Source organism: Linepithema humile, chromosome 7, assembly GCF_040581485.1.
Source record: "Linepithema humile isolate Giens D197 chromosome 7, Lhum_UNIL_v1.0, whole genome shotgun sequence".
Taxonomy (NCBI): Eukaryota; Metazoa; Arthropoda; class Insecta; order Hymenoptera; family Formicidae; genus Linepithema; species Linepithema humile.
Genome location: NC_090134.1, coordinates 1,013,768 through 1,035,542, shown reverse-complemented (window position 1 = coordinate 1,035,542; position 21,775 = coordinate 1,013,768). Strand labels below are relative to the sequence as shown.

The following is a 21,775-nucleotide window of genomic DNA, read 5'->3' as shown; positions in this document are numbered from 1 at the left end:
AAGTCAACAATTTTGGAAACGATTTATAAATACTGGCAAATTTACTAGAAACAACAGTAATAACGATTGTTAACACTTTTTAGATAAACTTATTTAAAGTAATAAAATTTGTTCAAGAAATTGACGAAATTAAAAAAAAAACAAGTCTTTAAATTCTATCTAGCAGTTCTCGAATTATTTATACACGATGGAAAAACTGGTAAAAGCTGTTTCATCATTATTCTTGATTTTTCTTCTGTAATAACGATTCTATTTTACCGTTTCGGTCTAAAAAATTGCTCACGAAATGTTGCGCGGAGTAATTAAGAAACTAATTACGTGACTGAAGATTCGCGTTTTTTATGATGCAATTTTAGTCTTAGTCAAAGTATTTTTGAATAGTATCTTTGTAGCAAATCGGCAATTATTTATGTGCAATGAGAGAATTGCCTGACAAAATTATTTTGAAATTATTTTATCATTATGCTTGATTTTTTTTATACAATAACGATTTTTAAATGTTTTGTTCTGAAAAGTTTTACACATGCGGTAAAAAATTCAGAAAATTTATCACAACCGAAGGCAAGCGTTTATCGTCATGCGGTTTTAGCTTTACAATTTGAGTTTCGAAAAGTTCTCGAATATTATCCGCGTGGCAAATTATTTATATAATAAAGAAAAAATTGTGACAGACTGGAAATATTTTTATTGCAGTATTTGATTTTTTTGTGATGCGATAACAATTCTATTTTGCGCGTCGTTTCGTTTAATAGAGTCTTGGGCCAATAGGAATTTAATTATCTCATCGACATCGCTACGCTCGGCGAACGATACACACGCTAATGATTTTCCCTCGTGTCTGCCCGTCGTACACCGCTCCGCTGACCGCAAAAATTATTACCGTCAGTCCGGGGAGAGGCAAAATAGCAATACACTTGCTTCACTTCTCTCAGCTCTGTGCATCGAATCCCTGCACAGAGGGGGCAATGGCATAATACGAACGCGAAGCCCATTTCTTGCCACCGTTGGCTTCCTCGGCCCTGAAAATCTAATTTGTCCGCCTTGAGCTACACTTTTCTTAACATACAATACAACGCCTTGATCTTAATCGAGAAGAAAAAACAGTCGTCTAATATCAGTGAACTGATACGTGCGTGTAAGCAATATATTTAATATTTTGGCATACCTCTTTCTGTCTCTCCTTTTTGTCTTTTTATCCTATAATCTGATTAGAGCTAAGGCGTTGAATAAATATTAGCCGACTCTTCTCTTTTGTGTTGATTATTTTCTCTGGCCTTTTCAGTAATATAAATACGATCGATGCGAAAATTACTTACAGCACATCTGAATGATAATGTAATTGTTAAGAGAGAAATGCTTGCACATTAATTTTATATTAAGCTTATCAACATACAACGAAAAGAGCGATAGCTTTGTGGTGAACTAAAACATTTCTTGCAAAAAATAAATTGCATACGGAATTTTTATAGTTTTTAATCTTATATTTTGTTATTAAATTTACGTTATTAGGGCTTATTAAATTGTTCGTAATTCGAAACTGTCAGTATCTCAATGTTTTAAGTAAAGATTGTTTCTATTCACAAGTCGTATAAATTATCGCGTACATATGTAAGTTTATCTGACTAGTTAACGCATCTCAAAAGTATCTACCCTCGTTCGTCAGCGACTTGCGGATACGCTTCGAGCTTTCGCAGAATTCTTTCATGCCGTCTTCCATGGATATCGCGGTCGCTGTCTCTTTCTGTATTTCTTCTACGTTGGTGAAAATTTAATTATCGCGTCAACTGAGCTTGGTCGCTCACGTGCATAGAGTCTACCGTGAATCGCCTGGTTTCACCAGGATTTCTTGCGAGCTATTATTGTTTCTCGGTTGTTGTTTCTATGTTATATACGAAAAACGCATTTAAAATTATAATTACAGAATATTAAAACAAACTAACATTATATTTAGCGCAAAAGTGTCAAAAGTAAGAATCTCAGAAATTTATTTTGTACACTAATGAATTATAAGTAATTTTTACGGAAGTTTGAAAAAAATTTGATATAAATTTTTACGATATATTTGTGGATATTCCAAGTATTATACCTTGGAGTATATTTTGAAGTGCAATTGCATTTGTAGCATAGAGTCTTTGTCAGCGAAGAATTTTGAAGGATATCTGTTGTGATTTTTTTATATATTGTCTTCAAATAGCGACGAATGAAAGGCGTCGCAGCATTTCGTAGTGGGTCAATGATTCAAAGCAGATGTCGGAATAGGAAACGGATGGATGGGGTGGACGGCGTATCGAGTTTAGTCGCGATAGAGGCAGTAGCTTTGTTCATTAATTCCTGTTACGTCGTGCAGAAAGACATTCTCGACGAAGTAATATCGATAATGAGCTGCACTCGTCGTCGCTTTTCCAGTAACTTTGTTCATTAGTTGTTTCATTGAACTTGGATTTTTACAATTAAATAGTTCGTGTGGAACGGTAACGTAGAAGTTCGGTATACACTTCTTTATATCATTATTTTGCAATCATTTAACGTTTTCATTTTATTATTTCTAGATGTTGCAATTTATAAAGGAATGAAATAATCTTAAAATAAATCACGAGCATAGCGGGGTATGTGATCTTGGTAGTTTTTAAGACCAATTATGTATGAAAGATATTTGCGGAAGTTTAGGATGCTTGGCGGCGTGAATAGTGTGCTGCAATGCCGGCGAAATATGATTCTTTCATCGTCTCGCAGAGACGACCTCTTCTTCTTCCATCGGTATGCCGTTTCGCTCGACGGTTGAACGTGCCGCGAACCATGATTCTCGATGGAATGCTAAGAACACAGTGCGAGGTTTCTCCATCCCGACTCCCCTTTCGTCTCTTCTTCCTCGTATATTCCACGATATACCGTTGCATCAACTACTGTATAAATCGTTATGGTGCATCTGCGAGATCCGGAAATCTGTGAAGAAAATGAAGTTTTGGTTAGCATATTAATAAAAAAGTAGCCAGCAGATTGCAACCGACTTTTTTATAGCTAAAAATTTAGCTATTCTCGCTAATCAAACACAAAATATAAAATATCTTTTATATATAATAGTTTTAAAATAAGGTGAAAAATTATTTTTTTTTTTTATAATAAAAGTTAAATAAAATTTGTTTACTTGAAAAATTAAAATAATAAATATTTTTCTGTATAGAATGTGCCATCGCTTATTGAAAGTAATATATACGTATACAAAACATATTTTAGTCTTTATATATAAGCATATTTTAATCTTTATTTTAGTCTTTATATGCCATATATGGCATATTTTCCATTTATTTCACTTTATATTTCTGCGTAGTTGAAACATAATTATTTTAAAAAAATGTGAAAAAAACATACTGTGCGGAGTTAAGCAGGAATAATTTAACATTATAATTTCAAGACACACTACGGCATAATAAAGCGACGAGAATTCAATGTTTAAAATTTAATGTGATGCTGTAGCATCGGTAAGTGCAATTCAAGCGAGGAAAATGAGACTGTGGTGAATGCGCGTTTGCGATGCTTTGCAAATAATCCTCGTTGGATGGTCCAAACCTCGGCATTCGGGTGTTGCATTTCGGAGTATATTTAGTATTATATGTACACAGTGTATCATATGGTAAGATAATTTGCATTTTCTCATTAGTTAATCTTGCTTTTTAATACATATTTTATATTCTTTGCAAACTTCTCTATATAAACGAGTACTCTGTTTGCACACCGTCGTGGATTTATACGGGAATTGCTAATATATCGACGCATTCGATTGTCGCGTAAAACTCGGTACTTGCCGGATGCACATACAAAGTGTCTCACAACCAGCAGATATCAGAGAAACAGGCGGAGAAAAGTGCTGGTTCATGTAATGCAGTGGCAGTTATTTAACATGGCTGGGAAATTTTTAATCAATAAGTCTCGATCATTAGCAAACTTGATTGAAATTTGAAATATAAAATTTAATTAAAGATTTAGATCTTGAAGATTAGATATTTCAAAGCTTATTACTAACTTTTTGAATTTAAAAAAAATAATATTTTGTAGAGGTTTCTACTTCTTTTTAAACTTATTATTTTTATCTGTAAATTTCTTTAAGCATTGCTATATTTATCTTTAAATTTTCTTGAATTTACTGTCGTATTTAGATTTTTATTAATTTCTTTTTTTCAATTTTTTATATCTGTGGGCAGCTTTCTTCCGTTTTTTCCGCAATATTTTGCAATGGGATCGCTTTAAAGTTGCGTATAGATTATTTCTTATGACATTTTCGCGCAACGGCTACTCAAAATTCTCGCGTCTCACGCTTTTTTCTGAGGAAAGTAAAACTTCTCACGCCTGCAGTCCCGTTTGTACACCGCATTTTGTTTGCGCGCGGCGCAACATTAATATACGGCCCCCTTGTCCATAATTTAGGCGTCGGGCTTGCTGCGGTCCCGTGGGACAACATTTTGTCATTTGGAAGAAGCTGCAATAGGGAGAAACTATTGCGAAGGCAGTTTCCTCCTTGCAATGCACAAATGCACATACATATTTCGTGCGCGATGAGGAAACATCACTCCGTCGCGTGTTCAATATTATCATCTAGCATTTCTTGTCCTAAATGCATCAGGTGATTTCTATAGTTCATTGTTGACATCGACACGCGCGGAAAATCGGTACGCTAGACTAGTCTCTCGACATGTCCTTATCGTACTTCAAACAAGAGAAATATCCCGAAGGGAATGTATATATTGAATTACGTACATATATCCACTAAAAAATTTGTAACTAAGACGACATTAATATCTATTTTATCACTTGTTTACACGAAGAACTTCCTGCTTTGAAATATCTTAATTTGAATCCTCCCACGTGAGAAATGTACTGTTTCAAACTGTTATTGAAGAAAGAATGTAAAAATAATGATATTCGATTATTAATATTTCTAATAATAAATTCTTTTATTGATAATTGTGTGTTGAAAAATAACATCGTATTCTTGTTAAAAAAAAGCTAATTATAAAAACAATTACGTTATCTTATTATAAATATAATTTCAATAACATAATTACACGATTAAAAAATTGAGAACTTTACTATAGCTTACTATTACATATATTTTATTAAATATATGCGATTTCAATTGTATTATTATATCGTGTTGCAAAAATAAGTATAGATTTGCTTTTTATCGATTAAGCATTTATTTAAACGATCAATAATTGACGACACCATTCGCTGCTATGCTACTTATCGATTAATGAAAATTAATTTTGAGCTAAATTTAGAATTGAGTCGACAAATATAAATACACACGATATATATCACTGCTGTAAGGAAGGAGTGCATTCCAGATTAGTGTGCGGAAACGAGAGAGATCATTTTTCAGAAATGTCAGACTGCAAAAAGCCGCTGCGGCGAAAGAGAAGGTGTGTGCGAACTGGGTATAACTCGCGCTTTTATTATGCATACGACAGATTTACAGCGAAGCGCACTTGCATTTTTCTCCGCCGGCGACTAGACTGTCGTACACCGAATCAGCCTTGCGTTACGCATGATCTTGTCTTCGTGAGCTTCAGTCGCTACCGTATTGCCAAAGTATATGTTTTGCATGCGATCGCAAAGATCTCAATCTAAATTGTTTTTCATAGCTAGTAGTTTTTGGAAAACGGCGAGCGTTCATTGTTTGTTTCGCGAGTTTTTAATCGAAAAATGCAACATTTTTCTATAACTTGAAATACTTTGCTTAGATAATCGCATCCCAACGAGATCGTTGTTATTAAAAATTTGGATTAGAGATTTTCGAGGGAAGTTAACGCGGTCGTGGATAAGCGCGTTAAACATTACTCTGCATGTCACTTTTTGTCTCCAAGTTTGGTACTTTGGTCTACGTTATGACCCGATGAGCTTTGATCATGTCGCCGACCCGAATTCATTGGGGAAATTCCATCGGGAGACAAACTCAGGATATTAACTTCCCGCTTCTCTGACACGACGAAGTCAGTCGCGTCACTGATGCGCGCCTGTTGTAAATGTATTGCCCTATATTTAAACACAAATGTCAGTCTCACAATCTATTCAGAGCTTCTCGCGTTTTGCCCACTTTCAATTCCCTTTCCTGATATGAAATATATCGTTCCGCGGTGAATTGAGCGACGACAAAACGACGATTCCGCTTTGCAGTTAAATCGCGCAAACGAGTCATTCTCTTCGATTGTATTTAATTAAATTGTGTATAATATGTGAGGAGAGAGACAGTGAGAGAGAGAGAGAGAGAGAGAGAGAGAGAGAGAGAGAGAGAGAGAGAGAGAGAGAGAGAGAGAGAGAGAGAGAGAGAGAGAGAGAGAGAGAGAGAGAGAGAGAGAGAGAGAGAGAGAGAGAGAGAGAGAGAGAGAGAGAGAGAGAGAGAGAGAGAGAGAGAGAGAGAGAGAGAGGCTGGATAGAAAAAGAGACATTCTTGCATGGGTGTAATAACGGGGCCTGGTAGCTTCTCCTCGGGGTGCACTGTTGCCTCCTGCAGATACCAGCGTGGCCGCATCTTGCAACGCGCGGGAATGTAATAATTACCAGAACGGCTCTTATTACGTTGGAGGTCTCACATTACTGCTGAGTAGTTGGTGCGCGGTGATGAGATAGCATTCGTGCTTTCGCGGTCTCTCTTATGTTAGTTTCTTCTACGTCCAGAGATATGGTGTCTTACTACCAGGCTGGCCAGTTAGTCGCTTAGCGCATAGTTGCATATGACCAAGCGTAGCGATCATTATTACCACGCTTGCCAATATATTATACCTTATCTCGCGAATCGTTCTATCGCGATTGAAATTACAAAGAAATTCTAGCGAGATAGCATGTCGAGCTTGTGTTTTTCGTGAATCTAAGTACTTCAATTATTACAATATATAAATTATAAAAATGGACGAAATTTATCGAAATTTCGCAAATGACCGAAATCTATTACATAATCATAAACAATATATAGTTGCTAAAATAGCGATTTGAATCGTTCCAGTGCGTCTATTTTTGTGCCGACTTCTCAAGGATACCGGACAGGTCATATGACTCGTATGAAAAATGAGAGAAATGTATGTTATCGCAAGCACGCGATCCACGGTGTAAGGGTATTAATTAACAAAGAAGCCTTCTACTAAATAATTTAGAATACTCGAGAAAATCAGTTGCAAATAATTTGTAATTTATGCAACCGCGATGACCAACAGGTAATATTATATAAAAATTAATTAATCGAAAAAATTAAAATATGTTTAAATATAAAACTGGATAATTATGATAAATTACACATACACGCGCGCGCGTCGATAGATATGGAAATGAGACATAGAATAGAACTATCGGATGTACATCTATGTATGACTATAATTTTCCACTAGTCTCTCCACGTGACATTTCTTCATAATTATATCTTGACGCGTGAAAACAGGTAGAATTTTCTCCACCGAGTTATATACACATAGTCTCGACGGACTTGAGAATATTATTTAAACTCTACGCAAAATGCGATGCATTCTCCGCACGTGGAACGTGATCTACGATTATACTTATCGCAATGAATTTCCGCCGCCGCTTGCCCGTTGCCCGGCTTTTTTCTCCGGAAACCGCCTCTTCCGCTACTTTACGGACGAGAGAAGAGTGGAGTCGTGCGGGTGTGAGCTTTATTTTCTTCGAACAGACTGCGTCATGCGCGACCACGTATAATTTGTATAAATAATAAATGTTGATCGCGACTATACACAGAGAGGCGACAATAAACAACAAGCGTATAAAACGAGGGATTGCTGCCTATTGCGGTATCGCGCTGTGTCGCGATAATAATTCATATAACGATCGACAGAGTCAGCTTGTGCGCGAACTGCCCGATAATCACGATGCTGGTGAACAGGACTGTGAACAGAAATTTTACCGTTTTTACGCCAAATGCTGCATTTCTCTCTCATCTTTTCGATATTTTATTATGGATATGTTTACAATTTAATTAATTACGAGTATGAATTAGTCTTGTATTACAGGATAATGTAAAATAATGAAATGAATGAAATAAGTGATACGCAATAATGAAAAATATATTTTAAATATTGCCGATTGATGCTATATTTGTAGCATTTTATTTTGAAATTAGTGTGCTGGGATAAATATTTTCAAAATTTTTTCTCATTGCTTAGCAAATATTTAAAAAATCTATAAAAATAAGTTACAATTAAAACGCAAAAATGATTAGCATTTCTTAATTCTGATTAGATGAAACTTGTTTCCAAAGTTGGCAAAGAAATAAATTCCTGAATTATTTATTAATTTTTTAAATATTATAATTTATTGCGCACATATAAAATTTGTCAACTGTGAAAGTCTGCTTCAACAGCTAACTACGGGTCTGCTGTTGATGACTGCTATTGCTGAATAACCGTAGTACCATCGGTAATTCGCATCAAGGTCCGTAGCACTGATCGCCACTCGCGATTTCGATGCAGCAGAGTAGCGTAAACTGCCCATTGCATGTGAAATTCGATCGCTTTTCTTGGCGCGCGTGACACCGCGCCGTGTTGTTCTACATTCGCGGTACGTCATTCTCGTTCGCGCGCGCGCGCCATTATTACGTCAGGTGGTAAGTATCAAGAGCAAGGTTCCAGTCTGACGAGAGGAAACTATCTGTGTCTGAGACAAGCCGGATTCCGCTAACTGAATCGCGTATTACACTGTTCGAAATGTCACATCTCTCAACAGCGACAAACAGTCGACGTGTATTCTGTGCGATATACAGCTATTCATGAAATTAAATATTTTGAAGAATAACTAAATTTTTTTTAATGAGAAAAAGAGAAAAAAGGAAGGATAACGTGACAGCTGAAATAATTATTTTTATTTATATCACAAATCTGATTGTGACCTGTGAAATCAAGATTTTTATTTCGCTAAAGATTTGTAGTCTGTCAAAATTAGCTGTACGAAAGAAGCGAAACATTCCGGTGCGGCACAAGCCGGTGACGGGGAAGGAGTTGACTTAACGGTCAGCCAACATTTATGATCAACCAAGTACCGTTGCTTGACGGTAATGATTGGATCGACATGTTCTCCGTTTCCTCCGAGCATCGTCGGATTATTCGTCGCGAATTTCACGCATGATACAATCTACGTGTAGACAAACTTGCGCTTATAAACTTTCGGAATCCCATGAAACAGAATAATTCCTATTTATCAACATTATACGTACTAGTAAATTATGTTTAACATTCGTGAAACTCTGCATTCGTACAACATTTAACATTAAATCATTTCAGAAAGACAATTTACTCGACCATTACGTTTACAAATTTAATGTAATAATTTATATTTTTTTTTAAATTAGAAAAGTAAGATATATATTATTTATCTTTCTAGTTGTTAATAATTTATTTGCTATTCACGTGCTCAAGCTGATCTAAAAGCTGATCAATATTTATTCAACACCATTGACGATACAGGACGCTCGCGCGATCACGATCAACATTATACGCGTTTTCGCGAATACATCGGCGTATGTGAAGATTACCCTATTCGGTTTATATTTGCGGTGCAATCAAATCTAGTAAATCCCCTCGGCGAAGTTACAAATGACCGGCAATTTCCAACTGAGGCCCGACATTGCTTCTCGCGGCCGGCGCGTAAACTCACCTAAACATATGTAAACCTCGTCTCGCGCGCGCGGAGGCACATTTTCATCGATCGACGACGGTTCTCCAACGGTTGCGCCGTGTCTGGCAACATTGTAGACTTATGGCAGTGGTTCCGGTACGAGTGTACATCGGGGGTTGGCACGAAAGCTCTTCTACACACATACACAAACGTACGAACGTGTTTGGCCTTTTTTTTCCTCGCATGATGTGTGTGATAATGTCTCGAGCGTGATATACGTACGCCCTATATATACGGGGTGTATCGAAAGGTAATATCAATCGACACAGAGGTGACAAGGGTCGTCATTCGAAACATAAGCTTTCACGCGATACAATAGTTTTCTTTTGTTATTTTTCAGAAAAAATGTTGCAGTCTCAGAAGTCCAAATTAATGATTGTCTGCGACAAATCGATTGAATTGCAATAAAGTGCAACATCAGAATCTGCATCAATAATAACAATTGGTATCACGCTGATGTACGCTTACGGGAAAAGAAAAATACTTTGGCTTTGATAAACAGAAAAAATTATTAACAATATTTTAATTTATTTCCTGAAAGCAAAATTTCATGTAAAAAATAAAGTTTTATTTTTTCGACATTGATCTTTTTCACATGGAATTGTTTCTCTTCTAGCAAGATATTGGAAATAACGGATTATCCGACATGACGCGCGAATAAAGACGTGTAATTGAAAAAGCAATAGGCATATCTATGTATCGCCAAGATATGCGTAAGACAATGTCTATATATGCTTGCTTTGCGGAACGTGGATACGCGATGTACGATGTGTCGCATTAGAATGCATACGTCTGCATTGCGAACGACGCATCGTGTGTATGCAGCGTGTGTAAACATATGTGGGTGTATGTGTGTGAAGAAGTGCAATCAGGGCTTACAAAGGTTGTAGCATTTCATAAAGGTCACATTCACCACAAGTCGCCCCTCTTTCTCCCCCGGGGCGTATTAAAATCAACCCTCCACAGTTGAGCCGCATCGCGCATATCGCGCGCGGCCGGGCCGGCCTTTTCTTCTCGAGCGTTTCCATTTTCTGGCATGCTACATCAATATCTTTCGCTGTTCTGTAACGACTGTCCCTCTTTTCTTCTTTTCCTTTATTATCGCATCTATTTTATATTTTTTCGTAAAAATGTACGCTCATATAACAGATCTACTCTCTGAGCGGAGGATTATTTAACGAAAACTTGAAGAACGAGAATAGTTGTGTGTAAAACGCTACTCTCTTTTAGAACTGTATCATACAAAATCTCGACAGGAATTAACGCTTATCGCTCAAATATAGCGTTACTCGAGTAATCAGTCTGTATCAATCACTTTGTAAATAGCGTTAGGTACCAGTTGTGCTATTTACTTAACTAGCGTCTTATAGAATTTATTGCAATAGATTTAAAGCAAAGTTTCAAGCAAATTAAGGAAAACAAGTCGCAACCCAATTTTTTCTTCCTATCGCGTGAATAAATTGATAATCTGAGCTGTGCGATTCTTCGCGATTGTAATACGGCGCCTTTATGCCTTATTTGATCGCGTGCGAATCTACATGTGAATGTGAATCCTTATCCGTCTATCCACAATCTTACTCATCTACACATAATCCGTCTATCGACATGCCTCTGTCGGATGATAAATCTGATATCACCACGCGAGACAACTTCGGTGCTCTCTCTCTCTTGCCGGAAAAATCGAATCACATCGCCTGGCGGCGATAGGTACATTGCGAATATATCGCGTACAGGGTGTACGTGTAAACTATAGCAGACATATCTTCGGACAGTTTTGTGTGAAGACTTTTTTTCTTAATTTTTTACTATTATGTCTAAACACTTAATTTTCGAGTATATACAATTGTTTATTACATTTTAATGCATATTATTAAAGGAATACAAATACAAATGTTTACTATGTGGAACACTAATGTGCTAAAATTAGTTGTTTTTTTTTAAATTTTAACGAATATAATGCACTTTTTCTTTTTTTTCGAGCTTTTTCTCCAGATTTATTCTGATACATTCTATGTACACATAGTAAAAGCTTGCAAGGACGAGAACAAATTGTTTTTGTGAGCAACGGGGGCGGCGGTGACGAGAGTTTCACTGCTGTACGATAACAGCCTAATAAAATTGGTGTTGTGTCGTTGCAAGATGCGCAGTCATATAACATTACTGCGGACGCCCACGTCATGGCTCTAGGCCCTTTAATAAAATTAATTGGTCTGTTCTCCACCTCCACGTCCGTCGTCGAGGATAGTTAGGTCGCTCAGTGAGAATCTTGACGAAGGAAGTAATTTTCCTGGACATTTTTCTTGGATGGATATTAGACGAGAAATGGACAGTTCTTTTCTCAACCGCGCCGGAAACACGTAATTTTGCGTGCTTTGATTTTCCCCTTGTTTTTTTTATTTTTACTTCTTAGCTTTATAACTGATTTCTTAACGTCGAGTATTTCTGTTATCACAGTATTTTTGCAACGCAAATAAATAAATGAAAAATGTTGAAATTAGAGATATTTGGAAAAAATTAATTATTTTGTCAAATCGTATTATTTTATATTGCGTCTTATAATTTTATTGAAAGTGTCTGATAATTCGCTTTCAATGTAGCATTTCCTACATTTTTTATATCTCATTTGTTACTTTATCTCTTCCATTGTCTTTAAATCTGCAATTTCCACTTCTTTATTCATTATTTCCATCAAAAATTGTAAGATGTAATTGTAATCGAAGAATGAATTCTGGTGTAACATTTATGCATCGACACGCTTTCTTGTGCAATTTTCGATATATTAATCATCGTGAAATGAATCCGATGAAGAAAACTCCTGAAGCGCGTATTATTGTCGTGACAATTTTAGGAAATTTATCGTACGTTCTTTCCGTTCGATTCTCAGGAAAAAATTTTTAATTGAAATTTGTCATTAGCGAAAATGATCTCTAATGTACCCGTATCTTGACAACTGATGCGTGATACATGATACATAAATGACACGATTCACAAAATTATTATAATTAAGTATGATGCTTGCATCGATCATACTCTGAATCATTCTAATGAATTCGCGTGTAGAGAGTTTATTTGTCAGATTTCACTGTAACGCTGTCGTGCTGTCGGGGAAAAAAAAACTCGAGAAAGGCGAGGCCGGTTAGCGGCGGCAGCGGCGGCGGCGGCGGTGGCGGCACATTAATGCCAGGAGAATGACGATATAACTCGGCCGCACCCTTGGACGACTACCACTATCCAATAATAAAATCCGCGTCATTTGGCTAAAAGCTACCGCGAAGGGAGGTATCTGGTATCAAGGTGTGGCGGTGGCGACCCTTATCACGCGACCTGCACCCACCCTGCACGGAACTACTTCGTTTCTACGTGTTTCTCCTCTCTTTTCCCTTTTATCCTGCTGCGAAAGTAGCGTGACGCGCGCACGAGGACAGACGGTTTATTTTAATTGAATTTTGCAACTAGGCTAACGTCTCTGTATAAGAGGAAAAGCTGCGTGAATGATACAAGCGGCGACAATGGCCATCGTTCCGAGTTCCGATGCGTTCACGAGGATAGCTCGTTAATGGCGTAGACACCTTATGGACGCACGTATCCCTCGCAATCTTTTTTTCGCGAATTTTTTTTTCCAGTGCCCGTCCAATCGTTTCATCGGGGCTGTCAATCGTTCGTCGTTTGTTCATGTTGCATATTTCTGGTCGTTATTGAACGTCGAATCGTCGTATTTAAGTTCGATGTTTTCGCTATTTTTAAAAGAATTGTTCAAATATTATTGAGAATGTTTTCAGTCGATTTTGTTGCAATTTTAAATCAGCTTGTTAAGAAAAATAATAAGATCGCTTAAAAGACGACATGCTTGCGTGTTGAGGAGATTTGTAATAAGTAAATTATTACACGATTGATTACTCGTATTTCTCAAATCGATTGATCAAAACATTCTAGTGGAGAACTTATTGCAAAAGAGAATGCCCGCACCTTTCTCGGTGTCTATACAACGATGAAAAATCTCACCGAAACAAATCGGTTTTCCGCGTGGCAATTCTCAACGGCTTTTACGGAAGCGGATGAGAGATTGTTGAAAGAAAGAAAATTATTTCTTTATAAAAATATGGGTAGCATCGCTGCGATTTACGATATAAATACTTTTGTTATTTCTAGTCGCATTTATTCTCAATACTTTTTTTACTCGTGTTTTAATAGAATTGCTACATGGAAATGTTTAGCAAGGTCAATAATTATGAAATAATTATTCTTGTAAAAAATTGTAGCAACTTTTTGCCACCTGCGTCAATCTTTTACCGACATTTTTCGTGTAACCTGCTACTGGAAATTCTCGAGTCATCTGAAATCCGGTAAAACGGTACAACTGCGGTTGGAGGGGGGGAGGAAGGGGTGTTTGTGCATCGACCGTGTGCTCGGGTCAAATCGATCGGTTCGCGCTGTTGGAGGAACCGGTTCCGAACATTAGCGACCAGCGGTTCTCCACTATGCGAAAAGCAATTGCGCGCGATTAAGCGGGGCCGGAATCGCGAGAAAGAAACGAAATCGGAGCTCCACAACCGCGCCGCAACCTGTGCACTTAGAAAGTTGCTGTTGCCGGTGCGACACGTAATCTGGAACGCCGTGATAGCCATTTCGCAAACGGCGCTCAACTATATTCTTTAACGAAATCGCGAGCACCATGAAAATTAAGGAATTTTTTTCAAGGAAGTAATTCGGTTTATAATCTCCTATCATCTGATACTCTACAGCGTGCAATTCGCGACAAAATAATCGATCGCATATCGGTTTTTGTAAAATTTAAGATAGAAAAATTATCAAAGTATAATAATCAGTATTTTTGGATTGAATCGTGCCATTTCCTAATTTTTGCTAGAATTTACTAGAAAAGAAAAAAGCTACTGAGTTTTAGAAATAATGATGTGGGATTAACAAAAACATCTGATAATTTATAACGCAATATTAAAAAATAATCAAGTGTATGGAGAATAATAGACTTTCTTATCAAAATCATGATTTATACTTGCTTTCACGAAAATAGTACCGCATGGTGTGATTACTCGTTACAAATCCCGCAATGTTCGCTCAGTTCTCACATTTCGTGCAGAAGATTATGCGCTTCAAAAATGCGACTAGATTGGCTTTTTATTGTTCGTGATATGGTCATGCACAGTCGATAATATCTGGATCGATACCAAATGAAGTGAGGATACGAATCTATCAAATTCGCGACACAATCAAATTTTTACTCTTTCTTGCCTGTTATATTTTTTTCACAAACGTATTTATTTGCAACGCTCAATTTTATCGGTTTTTTCACTTACCCCAAATTGTAGATTATTTTTATATCGAGACAATAATCGAAGTAATAACATTTCTAATAGGTTTAATTATCCATAAATTAAACATAATTTGACTTTTTTATATAATTTTGTAATTTATGATAGCTGCGGTAATTTAATGGTTAATTAATTATACCTGCAGTAATTTCATTACTTCTCTCGGCAAGAGTGAGGTCAAGACTTTAGGGATTTTGCATTGCAACTCGTTGCATTTGCATCAAGTTTTATAATTGTTGTGCAATGGATAGCATCTTGACCTCTTTTTGTCACGATAAGTGCAGTATGAATCTTCATCCTCGTTACTTTTATAGTTGAAGCTTTGCTAGGTCTGAAGTTAACACCTCAGCGAACGTGTAATTTTTTGCTTGTGGCAGGAGACTCGTGTCGCCCCAAATGCAAGCTTGTCAATTGTTTCCGTTTTTTATGATAACTCTAGTAAAATTCTAGAAAACTAGAGTGAAAGCGTGACGATGTGTTGAACGTGATATCACAATAATTGTAGGGAATCAAAGGATCGATAAAGATACACAAAAATTATATTTAGAACAATATAAAACGTATGAATCAGGTTATATTTCACACAAATGCGTGAAATTATTTGGCAATTAAAATTATTATTAATATCATTAAAAAATTACATTGTGAGAAATTGTTAAATCACTCGACGTTAGACAAATGTCAATGTCACGTTGGCTCACATTATCTCGAACTCGAAACTGTTGTTAAACTGTTGTTAACATACAAATCTATATGCTATGTCATCGATACATCTGGAATGCGTGAGAGAAAAGAAGTTGTTAGGGAGCGGGGGGAAAGTTATGTTGTTTCTCACATTTCCTATGTCGCCTCACAGATGTTCATAAAATTGAGTGACATCAATCGTATGGCTTGTCGTCGCAAAACAGAAGACGGATCTTAAGACGACGAACGGTGGACCTCGTTCTCGTGGCACCCTGTATATTCCGTGCACGCAGCCAGGTGAGCTAACGGTGCTCCGAAGCGGTGAAGTAACGGGCTTTGCCACAATTGTCGTCGTTGTACTTTTATTTCACGCAATACTTCCACGAATATATCAGAAGTACAGACATAATCTCGTCTGTTTCTCAAATGATTGCTTGATGCGCGATATTACTTTTTAATCAAGCCTGGGTAACTTTCTTATAAGTACACGATTTAATCACTTTCAGAGTTTAATAAAAATTCTGGAGAGAATATTTGTTTTGTTTAGCAATTTTGTAATGATATTTTACAAATGATATTTCTTTTTCATAGTAAAAAACCATGGTAAAGATGATATTTTATTTTCACAATAAATAAACTAATGGTCAGCTTATGAAGTATTTCTCTCCTTTTGCCTTAATACGATATAATTATTCTAATTATATATTAAATTTATATTTATTAGAGAAATTTGCGAATAAAGGGATCCGTAACTCTTGAAATCTATGAGAAACTAGTAGCGTAACATAGCATGAACGAGCTAAATCGTTCGCGGGCGTCAAACTGTTCTTCCGCAACACGCTCTCTCGTTCACATGTACACATGTATCCATCCAGACCGGAGTTTTCGGAATGAATGGCGGTGAAACGTTTATGCATCTGCGAGCGATAATATGCACGACGAACTAGTTGGCGGCGAAACTTTCCACGACACTGAATTAGAACTGAATCCAGATTTCGTTGTATACATTGCCGTCTCTTTCGCGCGTGCAAATTATTGATTTCAACGCGAAGCCGTCACGATGAGTATGTTCGTGCGGCGAAAGATAAAACTTAATTTGAGAGGAGGATCATCGTAAATTCATTCGAGACACATTAATACAATGCTATTGCAAAGTATAATCTTTTTACGAGCTTTCCGGAAAAAAGTGAGAATTTTTACATAGTTGTATGACACGAAGGAATTATCGAATAAAAGTAATTATTTTCATTGTAAGATTATACGAGTATTTTTTTCGTGTCAGAAAGAAAAATTGCATTTTAATTAACGCTATTGCTTTTATTAATAAACGTTGAACATCCAGATATGAAATATTGAAGTATAATTTATATATTGAATTTAATTTATATTTTAAATATAGCACTTATATTATGTGCTTATTTTACATATAAATCTTTCAGTTCGTAAGTACAAAAGTAATTCATTTCAAATATGAAATATCTTTTATTCGTAATTGTTTGTTTGTAATAGTAATCTTATCGTGATCTCTAGCATACAATATATCCGCGTTATTATTAATAATTTTCGCGATTCTAACAATGTGATGCGATAAGATGCAGCGACGGATGGCGTATTCGGATGCGAGATTACTGACAATACCTGCATTATGTACGCGGTGCTGATGACTCGATCTCGGAGCGACCGCGATGTTCTATTATATAGAACGTTGATGAACTAATCTTTGGGGTAAAACATATAATTTGCACGATGCTGATTTATTAGTACACTGCCGCGACTAGAAGTTGATAAAAAATGCATAAGCTAGGAAGCACTTGATGATAACAAATAGAGAATTTTTATCTACAATTTAGAATCTCATTTCCAAGCCGTCTTGAATATTTAATACTTGAATAGTTTAATGGTCATTATTAATCTCGTAACGTTTGACAGACCTCATCCAATTTTAATCCAGGAAGCAAACGTTATTTTAATACGAATTTATCGTATATTTTATAGTGATGAATTAAATAAGATATAAATAAAATACAATGAGGGGGAGATGTCTCACAAAATTATGAAATCTCCATTTTAAGTTTAAAGTAAGATTATTTATCGCTAAAGTCGTTTTCTGTTTAATGAAATTTCTATACCAGAAATGGGCTATAAATAGTTAATGGAAGATCATCGGACGAAAAGCGACGAATCGATACCCAACTGAAATGAAACGGTTTGGCGTTCCGACATATACACGAGTGGCGATAGATGAACCGACGATAAATATTAAAGCACGCGGTTATGAAAGGCAAACGAAGGCGCATGGAGAGAAGGTCATCGAACCTGCGTCACTCTCAAACTCGTTTCCGCGGATGACTCGGGAGGAATTCAGCAACGGAATAATCTCTTACCTAATCGTCGCTCTTATATCATTGATTGCGCTATACTTTTGCGTTTGTCAGTCATTCAAAGCTGAGCCGTATGTTAATTTACTGACTGTGCCTGATTTTTTGGCGAGACATTCGGTTGCTACATTGTTCATAAACAGCGTTATAATAGTCTTACTTTCTTTTATCGATGACTTAACGGGAGGTAGCTGGAAAAAAAGGGAAGAGGGAAAAAGGAGACAAGACATTTATTGATAAAATGAGATTAAAAGTCTGAGATTTAATCGAGTCGTCTTGAAGTTCTCTTCCTCTTAGTTTTACGTCGTCTAAAAATGTTAGTTCTTTTGTAAAAAAGAAAAAAAAGAAAGGTTTCGTGATGCAAGATAAACTTCCAAACGATAGAAGAAAGTGCAAGATGTCTGCGTGAGAATAAAAAATCGCGGAAACGCACCGACGCGTGTTCATCCTGATGCGATTCTTTGCGCTCATTGAAAGAGAGTACGGATAATAATTCAACAAGGACAAGTAGGCTATCGTAGATCAGTGAAAGTCTATCCAAGCTGATGAATGTAGGAAAAAAGTCGACAGTCTATCCATTATTATAGGACAATGATACGTTGATGGAATGACGAAGAGTTTATATATTTTAATTTATTCTATTCTGACAACGTAATGAACTACTATTTTCTCTATTCGAAAGTCTTTCGCGGTTTCCAACTTCTCGTTCATTAAAATTAATGATGTATACTTCTGATGTGTTAGTCGGTAAGGGCTGCACACCGAGAATACTTTTCAATGTGTTATTCACATCATGCGACACATGCCAGACATTTATCAAAAACTTGCATATAGTTAGCAATCATATCATAGCAATTATGATAGAATTTATTGTTAATTTTTATTTCTTTTAGAATCAATCAAACTTGATACTTTTATTATACGTATAATTTGATAATTTAATGGTGATTATTTCGCTTGTTAATTCTTTTAGGTTTAAACAAATTTTAATCGACTTTTATTATCAAAAACTATTTTGGGTCTTGAAAAATACGGCGATAATCAGAATGGATATTTTTAATGACGAGGAGAAATCAGACTCCATATTGTCAATCGGATTTGTAAGCCGCCGGCGGAAGCCTTATGTATTTAACAATGACTCACATTTCCAGGAGTGTAAGTCATCCCTTTTCTCACCCGCGATAATGCGTCGCGCGCCATTGTTTGCCTGCCTACCCGAAATCGACTGTTCTTTCTTGCTATGACATGCTTCACCTAGTTTCTGCCCTTTTTTCTCGTCGACACTCGTAGGTGGACGTCACGTCGTCCAGTTTTACGTGAAATTGCCGTAATTTTCATTTATTTCTTTCATTCTCGAGAACACCAAAATGTAACTATAATAAATTCGTATAACATTATTTAAAGAACATCCATTCACAACTAAATTATCACAAAAAATATGATAATTGATTATTAGTACGTATGTTAAGTAGGAATAACAATTAGTTTTGAAGATAAAGAATCGAATGATACGTTAATAAAAAAATATAATGATAATATTGCAGAAATTTGCTTGATAGTTTTGCAATAAATTGCACGATGTATTAACGATGATTGTATTAGAATTAAATTTGCAACGATATGGAGAGACTACATTATTTCAGTCATGAATAATGATCTAACACGTCGAGTTGTTGAACGTTTAATTGATGATAAGATAATAATTTTATTAAATAAATAGAAGTGGGATAAACAGACATTATTAGGGATAGGATATATTATCAGTATTTTAATGACCGTTTCAGTCGACACTAGTTCAGCTCTCAATTGACGATGAGGTTTCTTTGATTAACGGTTCGGCATCCGGAAAAAACTTTCGAACAGGTTTGACCTTAATGAGTTGTTTGCATTTTACACACATATATTTTGCAACGTATTAATTTTTATTTTATTGCTTTTTTCTAAAGATAAAGATTTTTTTCCGTATAATATTATTGTAAACCCGATCGATGAGAAAACATGAATGGTCGTGCCATCTTTGATTTTTTTCTTTCTTATCTCTGTTTTGGGTGGATATAATTGCAAATATCTTATTTAAAACGTGAACTATATATTAAATGCACTAGCAATTGACGAATTATAATTATGAAGTAATTAAAAAAATTACTCGGGAATATAAATGTGCTTAAAGCAATAATTTAATTATAAAAGAATACACAAAATTAATAAATTAAGGCTTCTGTTATTAATTTTTATATGTACTTATAACATTTATTTAAAAAATGGAAAAGTTCTCTCGTGATCATATGTACAGAACAATGATCAAGTATAACTGTGGCCTTGGCTGGAGCTCGAGCCGTTTCCGGAAGAGGTGAATACCCGAAACGCATCGCTGCGTCTTAGGGCTGGAGCGTGTCGCGAATAGTTCAAGTTTTCTACGCTTCGTGTAAGAAATCTGCCATACGGTCGATATTTTCATTTATTATCCGAAGTTCTTATAAGTTTGAAGGTCGAAGAAACTCGGTCGGATAATGTTATTAAATTTTATCGATCGTTCTAACACACCCAAGTCAGCAATTCATAATAATATATATAACGAGTGACTGATAACATCGAAAAATATTCACCTGAGAACTGTTTCCATTACTTTAATAGTTTCAATTGTGAAATACGACATTATAAAATTTACTTTTTACCTGTTTTGACAAAGATATGAAAAAGAGTTAATTTGACAAAGGACACTGTTTACAAATTGATTGTGAATTTTCAGTTTTCTTCAAAAGTGTTGTTACACTTAGATTTCAATCTGTGTTTAGATTAATATACGTATTAAATAAGTATGCAATTCCTCCCCCCCCCCCATTTTTTAAGTATATCGTTTGGAACTTTCCTTTTGCTTAATTTCGTCTCTATTTTCGACCATCGAATCGTACGGTTTGTCGATCAATTAAAAAGTCCATGACGATCTTATCGGTCCGGTAATGCAGAAGAAGAAGCGAACGCATGTCGGTGAACGTCCGCGGGGGGTCGTCGACCCTGGTCGACCAGCAACTGTAGAAGGAGAAGACCTCGATCGTCTTCCTCGGCTTTAATGCCGGAGTCGTCTTTTGTGCCGCTTTCACGACACTGCCTGCCTTCGGCCTTGATCCTCGTTGCTGAAACCTAGACCGCACGGTAGTACGATGTCGTCATCGAATCTTGAAGCTAAAAGGCCGTTTCACTTGCAGACTCGATCACATTATAAAATTCCTTTCATATATATACGAAACTTCCCAGATATGTAAAAGAAAGCTCGATATTTCATCAGGTTATATATCGTGATTAAGATTTCGTACCTTTTTTCTACGAATGATACGAGTTTTTTTTAAATGACTCGATCCTGTTTTATCCGCTATAATATTTATTCAACAAAGACCAATTTGTTTTTTATGTTCACAACAAATGTCTGATAATTCTTATGCAATTTACAATTTGCGACAACATGTTTATAAATACAGTTTTATGAAAGTAATCAATACTACGTTATCTTTAATGAAACTTTAATAAAAAAATTTGTTTTCGTCAATTTATATAAGCTGCACTCACATTTTGTATGTTCTCTAAAACTGGCAGAAAGAATTATAATTATCTCTTATTATATATTATTGTGGATTAACTATTAAAATATTTTTAAATATCAAATTTAAATTTTATTTTTCTAATGAAAATAAGCTTTGATCAGATAATTATTTT

The 21,775-nt window shown here is 35.9% G+C and overlaps 1 protein-coding gene across 12 annotated transcripts in view; it reads left to right on the top strand.

Annotated features, from left to right (window-relative positions):
• The window catches only part of pum (pumilio), a 79,639-nt gene that overhangs the window by 41,806 nt on the left and 16,058 nt on the right, over window positions 1-21,775 (top strand). The gene's annotated exons all lie outside the window — the stretch shown is intronic.